Source organism: Gossypium hirsutum, chromosome A01 (assembly GCF_007990345.1).
Source record: "Gossypium hirsutum isolate 1008001.06 chromosome A01, Gossypium_hirsutum_v2.1, whole genome shotgun sequence".
Lineage (NCBI taxonomy): Eukaryota > Viridiplantae > Streptophyta > Magnoliopsida > Malvales > Malvaceae > Gossypium > Gossypium hirsutum.
The window spans coordinates 9,941,842-9,950,148 of record NC_053424.1 but is presented as its reverse complement, the minus strand read 5'-3'; the positions used below and the strand labels follow the sequence as shown (position 1 = coordinate 9,950,148).

At 39.4% G+C, this 8,307-nt stretch overlaps 1 long non-coding RNA gene across 1 annotated transcript; it reads left to right on the top strand.

Moving 5' to 3' along the window:
* The first annotated feature begins 438 nt into the window (after positions 1-438).
* LOC107917645 (uncharacterized) lies at positions 439-1,298 on the top strand. The gene is made up of 2 exons (XR_001689780.2): positions 439-590; positions 1,008-1,298. It is a non-coding gene; the product is annotated as an uncharacterized lncRNA (long non-coding RNA).
* Positions 1,299-8,307: the final 7,009 nt, after the last annotated feature.

The window sequence follows — 8,307 nt, the reverse complement described above, 5'->3', positions numbered from 1 at the left end:
TAAAATGTACAAATAAAATAAAATAAAAAGAGGTATAAGATGAAAGGACTCGATTAAAATTAAACTAAAATACATAGGGTAATTAAAAAATAAAATAGTAATGATAAGAGGACCAACATCCAACGCGCAAAAACATCTAGGGACTTAAACGGGTAATATACCAGATCCCAAAATGTTGCATTTAGGAGCGGGTTGGATTGCAAACGGATGTAAGTTACAGGGCTAAATTTAAAAAACAAACAAGACAAGAACGTGGGCTGATTTAAATGTGGCGCGAAAGGGGAGGGGCCTGCTACCTAAATAACCCAATTTAGGCGCACAAGGGTGGAGTCGGGTCTCCAATCGTGTAGAGGCGTGGACCCCTCCCTTTATGACACGGCACCGTTTCAAAATTAGGTCATTTAAGACCATTTTTTTCTACTTCTTCCCTAAAACACAGCCCCACTTGTAGTTGAAAAACACAGCCTGGGAACTAAGTTTCTTGGGTTTCTATTTAGCAGCCGAATCACCATTATTTTGGTGACCATCTGCATGCAAAAAGCACCCGCTTTCCTCGTTGAAGACACTTGAACAAGTTTTAAAAGGGTTTAGTAAGTATCTTTCTCCTCTCCTTCTTTGTTTGAATGAAATGCTCGAATCTCACGTTATTATTTTTTTTTTAAAAATGGAAACAAATTTGTAAAGTAAATACTGCTACTTGACCTCTCGCCATTATATCCGCATAGCAAAAATATTTATGGCTTTCATCGGTTTTTAGTTGTATGCATTAACAATGAGTAAACTAAGAAGAAAATAAAAAAATCGGAAAGAAAAGTATGAAATCACCTCTGCTCTTTGCATTCAATATGTGTATATTCCTTTTTTACAACTGATTCGCAGCTTAGATTTTATAGCCGAAAAGAAAAAAGAAAAAGGAAAAATAAATTCCAAATACAATTTTCGTTCCCTTCTATTTGCTGTTCTGCCATTTTTGTTTGTATTTGTCGTTGTGTTTGTCCTTCTTGCAGGTACGGGATGCGTTGGCATCGTACGGAGACTGTGTTGGCGTACGAGGGCTATTGACGTGGTTGCTGGAGGCGTTGTACGGAACCTGGAGGTTGGGGGGCTGCTACGGCGCAAGTGGAAAGCTGCTAGGGTTTCTCGGTTTAAACATTGGGCTTATTGGGCCTATTTTTGTGTCATGGTTAATAGGCCATTGTATTTGGTTTAGGTTTTAAATTTGGGTCATGTAATTTGGACTGTGGAATATTGTAATAATTTGGACTGTCATAGGACATTAAATTTTTATTTGGGTTTTACACTTATCGTTGTTTTTTGGTTTAATTATTTGGTATCTATTTGGGTCGGGCAAATTTGGCCCACTACAGCTGCCCCTCTTTGCTCATTATCGTGTAATGAGAATAAAGCAAAGACTATAAAAAGGACCAAATTTGCCCAGTCTGGCTAAATCTCAAAATCTTGATCCTTATCTTCCTCAAGGTCTTCTGATGTCTTCAGGAGTGTCAAATTGGCTATCCTCAACTGGTTTCTTGAGAACACGGGAACACCAATCTGTTATTTTTGATCTGCTCTCTGCCCATACAGAGATGCCAAATCCGTCATCTTCGATCTGCTCTCTGTCAACACAGAGATGCCAAATCTGCTATTTTCGATCTGCTCTCTGCCAATACAGAGACGCCAAATCTGCTATCTTCGATCTGTTCTATGTCAACACAGAGATGCCAAATCTGCTATCTTCGATCTGCTCTCTGCCAATACAGAGACGCCAAATCTGCTATCCTCGATCTGCTCTCCGCCAATATAGAGACGCCAAATCTGCTATCTTCGATCTGCTCTCCGCCAATACAGAGATGCCAAATCTGTTATCCTTGATCTGCTCTCTGCCGAAATAGAGACGACAAATCTGCTATCTTCGATCTGCTCTCCGCCAATACAGAGACGCCAAATACGCTATCTTTAATCTGCTCTCTGCCAATACAGAGACGCCAAATCTGCTATCTTCGATCTGCTCCCTATCGATACAGAGATGCCAAATCTGCTATCTTTGATCTGCTCTCCGCCAATACAGAGATGCCAAATCTGCAGGATTCGCCAATGTCGCTACACTGTCTTCTAAAGACATGATGTGTAGAATTGGTTTCCTGTATCTGTGTATGTCAAATAACTAGGATGCTATGATCGAGATGAATCAAATGTCCCTAACTAGATGTGGTGTTTATGTTAAATAATTAGAATGCTATGATCGAAATGGATCAAGTGCTCCTAACTAAATGACTGATTATGAATGTAGAAATGTCATGAGCGTGATTCCTTTTTAAACACTTAAGGTGTCATTGCTCATAATTCGTCCGGGTTCTATCATTGATGTGCTATCACGTCTTCTTGCTTAGCCGTTATCTCTGACGGAAATTTGAAGAAATAGTCCTAATTTGGACTACTCTTTTTCCAATACTTCTGCCTTTGAACCTGGTTAGTCCTGACTAATGGCCCTGTTTCAGGTTCTTGTACTATTTAGAGACTTTCCAGAGTAATATGCATAACATCTTTTGTGTAAATATTACATGTTCAAAAATCGCGATTTCAACAAGAATGCTTGAAAGAGATTATCATAATGGACAAATAGAATTTTATTAAGCAAAAATTTGATGTGAATACATAAGATAACGAATCTGATAAGGTGCAAAAAATGAGAAAAAGGCGCCCCAGATATCGCAACACGAGTTTCATTATTCTAATTTCTCAAAGGCTCCTTCGAACCAATGTGTGTTCAGGAGATCCCGCGTCTTTTGTTGATGCTCCAAGGTGTAATATTCTTCTGTATTGCTGATTTCGGGGGGACAAGACTACCATATGCCCCATATCCAAAACTTGAGCTGCCCGTTCTCGGGTTTTCAACTAAAAAAAACCCTTTTGGTTCCAAAGTGCTCTTTGCGAGTTTTCACCTTGGCCTCTCCGTTTTTTTATTTTTTTAGAGCGCCCTTTGTGGGTTTTCACTCTGGCCTCTCTTTCTTCAGGTAAAATACTTCTTGACCGAATCTGAATTTACAAGATTGGGCAAGTTTTTACCGTCCATCTCGGCTAGAATCAATGCTCCTCCGGAGAAAGCTTTCTTCACCACGTAAGGCCCTTCCCAATTAGGCATCCATTTCCCTCAAAAATCCTTATGTATGGGAAGGATATTTTTCAAAACTAGGTCTCCCTCGTGGAATTATCTAGGGCGAACCTTTTTGTCATAAGCCCGCATCATTCGTTTTTGGTACATCTGACCATGACGAATAGCTTTTAGCCTTTTTTCCTTGATCAAGTTCAATTGGTCATATCGAGACTGGACCCACTCTGCTTCGTCCAATCTTAGTTCTGACAACACTCGGAGGGATGGAATCTCGACTTCGATTGGCAACACCGCTTCCATTCCATAGACCAAAGAGAAAGGGGTTGCCCCGGTTGAGGTTCTGACTGACGTTCGATAAGCAAAGAGGGCAAACGGTAATTTCTCATGCCAATCTTTGTAGGTCTCGGTCATCTTCCCCACAATCTTCTTAATATTTTTATTGGCTGTTTCCACTACCCCATTCATCTTCGGGCGATACGGTGACGAGTTGTAATGTCTGATCTTAAATTGACTGCAGACTTCTGCTATCGTACTATTGTTTAGGTTTAATGCATTGTCAGATATGATCCTCTCCGGCATTCCATATCGACATATGATCTCTTTTTTCAGAAACCTGCTCATTGCTGACTTTGTAACACTAGCATACGAAGCGGTTTCTACCCATTTGGTGAAGTAGTCGATAACCACAAAGATGAACCGATGCCCATTGAAAGCTCTCGGCGATATTGGTCCAATCACATCCATGCCCCACATAGAGAATGGCCATGGAGAAACCATAACATGCAGCGATGAAGGAGGCACATGAATTTTGTCTCCGTAGATTTGACATTTATGGCATCTCATGGCGTAATTGACACAGTCTCCTTCCATGGTGGACCAATAGTACCCGAATCTCATAATTTGCCTGGCCATTGTAAAGCCATCAGCGTGTGACCCACAGACACCTTCATGGACTTCTTCCAAGATTTTCTTAGCCTCTACAGCGTCTACACATCTTAGTAGCACTTGATCCTTTCTTCTTTTGTACAGGATATCCCCATCTAAGACATAGTTGATGGCCAATATTCTTAGCGTTCTTTTGTCACTCTCGCTTGCCTGGTCCGGGTACTCACGATTCTTCACGTATTGCAATATATCGTGATACCAAGGGTGATCATCTTTCTCTTCGTCTTCTTTAATATTGTAACAGTGGGCCGGAACTTCATAAATGCTCATCCGGATGGGTTTGACATTTTCTTGTTTGTTCACCTTGATCATGGAGGCTAGGGTAGCCAAAGCATCAGCCATCTGATTTTTGTTTCGTGGAAGGTAGTGGAAGGTAATGCCATCAAACTCTTTAACCAATTCAAGGACCAGCTTCCGATAATCGATTAACTTGGGGTCTCTGGTCTCCCATTCTCTCTTAAGTTGATAAATCACTAGCGCAGAATCCCCAAACACCTCTAGCACTTTAATCTTGCAATCTATGGCTGCGCGGATACCCATGATGCACGCTTCATATTTCGCCATGTTATTCGTACAATCAAAATTCAATTTACTAGTGAATGGATAATGATCTCCATTTAGGGATACCAAGACTGCCCCGATTCCATTACCCACGGCGTTTGATGCCCCATCAAAGTTTAGTTTCCAAGGAAGTTCTTCCAGAGCACCTTCTTCAATGGTAGCAACACACATTAGGTCTTCATTCGGAAAGTCGAAGTTCAAAGGCTCGTAGTCTTCCAAAGCTCTACTAGCCAGAAAATCTGCTATTGCACTCCCTTTTACTGCCTTCTGATTCACATTAACTATGTCGAATTCAGAGAGCAGAATCTGCCATCGGGCCATCCTTCTATTCAAAGCTGTTGACTCCATCATGTACTTTAAGGGGTCCAATTTTGAGATGAGCCAAGTGGTGTGATACAACATATACTGCCTCAGTCTTCGGGTTGTCCAAATTAGGGGACAACACAACTTCTCTATCAGCGGGTACCTTGCCTCATATTCCGTGAACTTTTTGATGAGATAGTAAATAGCTTTTTCTTTCCTTCCCGATTCGTCATGCTGACCAGTACGCACCCCATGGAGTTCTCGAATACTGCCAAATACAGTATCAACGGCTTATCAGAGTTAGGAGGCATCAGTACCAGGGCGTTGGATAAGTACTGTTTGACCTTGTTGAAAGCGTTTTGACATTCTTCATCCCATTCACCTGGGTTGTGTTTCTTGAGGAGGCGAAAAACTGGGTCACATTTCTCAGTTAGTTGTGAAATGAACTGAGCGATGTAATTTAATCTTCCTAGAAAGCCTCGAACTTCTTTCTGAGTGCGCGGCGGGGATAGCTCTTGTATGGCTTTAACTTTGTCTGGATCGATCTCGATCCCTTTCTCACTAACCACGAATCCGAGTAACTTTCCAGACTTGGCTCCACAGGTACATTTGGCGGGGTTGAGTTTTAGCTGAAACTTCCTTAACCTCATGAACAATTTTCTCAGGACTAGTATGTGCTCCTCCTCTGTTCGGGACTTGGCGATCATATCATCGACATAAACCTTGATTTCCTTATGCATCATGTCATGAAAAAGGGTTACCATGGCTCTTTGATAAGTTGCCCCTGCATTCTTCAGTCCAAATGGCATCACCTTGTAGCAGAACGTGCCCCACATGGTTACAAATGTGGTTTTCTCCATATCTTTAGGATCCATCTTGATCTGGTTATATCCGAAAAAACCGTCCATGAATGAAAATAGTGAGTGTCCTTCCGTATTGTCCACTAGGGTGTTAATATGAGGCAATGGGAAATTGTCTTTCGGGCTGGCTTTGTTCAAATCTCTGTAGTCCACACACATTCGTACTTTTTCATCTTTTTTAGGGACAGGGACGATGTTGGCTACCCAATCTGAGTATTTTACCATCTTCAGGAATCTGGCGTCGAACTACTTTCGAACCTCTTCTTTTATTTTTAACAAGACATCGGGCATCATTCTTCGGAGTTTTTGCTGAACTGGCTTACATTCTTCCTTTATGGGGAGTCGGTGTACCACGATGTCAGTGTCCAACCCGGGCATATCTTGGTATGACCATGCGAAGACATCTTTGAATTCTTAAAGTAATTCAATGAGGTCTCGCTTCATATCCGTAGTGATACAAGTTCCAATCTTCACCTTTTGTCCTTCTCCTAAGCTCACGATTTCAACTGATTCTTTGTGAGGCAGGATTTGTTACTCGTCTTGTTCTACCATCCTCAAAAAATCAGGAGATAGGTTACAGCCTTGGTCATCTTCAAAATCCTGAGAATCATCCATACACACATCTCACTCGAAAGGAAATTCTGAGTCACTAGCAATGTCACTCATGTCATTAATATCTGGGGACCTGTTATGAGGATGAAGGCAGATACAAAGAATCAAAAGAATTCGAAACATTTATATGTGTGGTATGATTATGAATGACGAATGAAAGTGTAGTCAACCAATTTTGCCCGGGCCCATTTAATTTATTTGCAAATAAATAAACCCAAATAAATGAATATGGTCCAAGACTAAAAAAGTTCCATTTACAATTTTCAAAATACAAAAATAACCCATGTCCTAAAACCCAACTCTAATAAATCCATATCCTAGCCTAAACCCAAAAGAACCCAAAAGAAGGAGAATTTCAGCAGCAGCTCCTAGAATATACTAGAAGAATACCAAAGGGGTGGTTTTCCACGCGAGATCCCCGGATCATCTTCTCCGTACAACTGAGACTGCAAAAGAAGACACTAGAAGGAGTCAATAACAGATTTCACAGCAAATGACAGTAGGAAAATATGATTTTTTAGATTTTATTTATTTTGGAAATATGGATATAAAAGCCAGTGATGTAATCCATAATTTTTTACGCACATAAAACAGATACTTACGCAAGCACACTATACGCAGACAAGAGTACAAAAATTTTCGAAAAGAATTTCTTGAAGGGTGATTTTTCGGGTTTTTTTCAATTTGTTCCCTTATTTTTTTTATTTCTTTTTTCCTTGCAATTACCTTCATCATTCTGCATTTTAGAATAAAAAGAAGTCAAGTTTTACTTTCTGAATCGGCTTTAGACCTCTATTTCACTTCGTTGAGATCGAAGTTGGAAGGGAAATCTAAAAGTATTAGACCTCATGCCTCAAAATGACGCCAATGAAATCCCTAATATTTCTGAAATATTGAAATAAGGGTGAGGGTCAGATGTTGTTAAATATGTAGGTTCTCAACTTCTGTTTGATTTTTCTTGAGCAAACAATATCAGATCTAGGAAATTTTTTTTAAAAAAAAGGAAAAATAAATTGGCTTACCAGATTCCCTTGAGTGGAGCCTTCGATGGTGAGGTCTAGTTGTGGTTCATGCGTCAATAGCCACCAAATAAAATGGTGGTTCCATGGCTGTGAATATGAACCCTAATATTTTGATTTTGGGGGCTGTACATTTGAGTGGGATGAGTGGTTGCCTTTGGAGAAGAGAATGGGAAAAGGAAGGCTTAAATAGCCTATTAAACAAAACGGTACTGTGTAAGAAGGGTGAGGGGAGCCTTTTGTGCCTAAAATGGTCTATTTGTGCAACATATCCTTCCCTTTTCGCGAGCCCTCAATTTGCGCCCGATTCGCCTTCTTTATGTTTTAAAATTGGCCTGCTAGTTTGTGCGTTTTTCAATTGGATCCGCGGTTCATTACTGCATTTTGAGCACGGGATATTTTCAATACCAGCACCCACATGTTTGTGCGCATGGCACATTGATCCAATTTTTATTTTATTTTGTTTGTAAATTGTTTCTCCTGTTTCAATTTTGCTTCAATTAAGTCTTATTTCTTTATTTTACTGCACATACATTTTTTTACATGCTTTATCATTGATTGTGATATTTTGTATTATTTGATAGCCGAATTTTGTAATCTTTTCTGTTTTTATTCTATTATTTTAATAATTGGTGTACTATTTGTAATATAATTCATTTTAGTTTGTGTATACTATTAGTTTCATGATATTTTGTAATTTCTCTTGGATTCATCCATATATTTACATGTTTATTAAGTATATTTGGTATTTATGTTTAATCTACATATATTAAAGCCTTGTTGTTCTTATTATATATATATAGCCTTCTAATAAATTTGTATTTAACTATTTTTTAGTTTTAGTAAACTTATAATATATAATAAAATTAAGTTGATTTTAAAATTCAATTTTTTT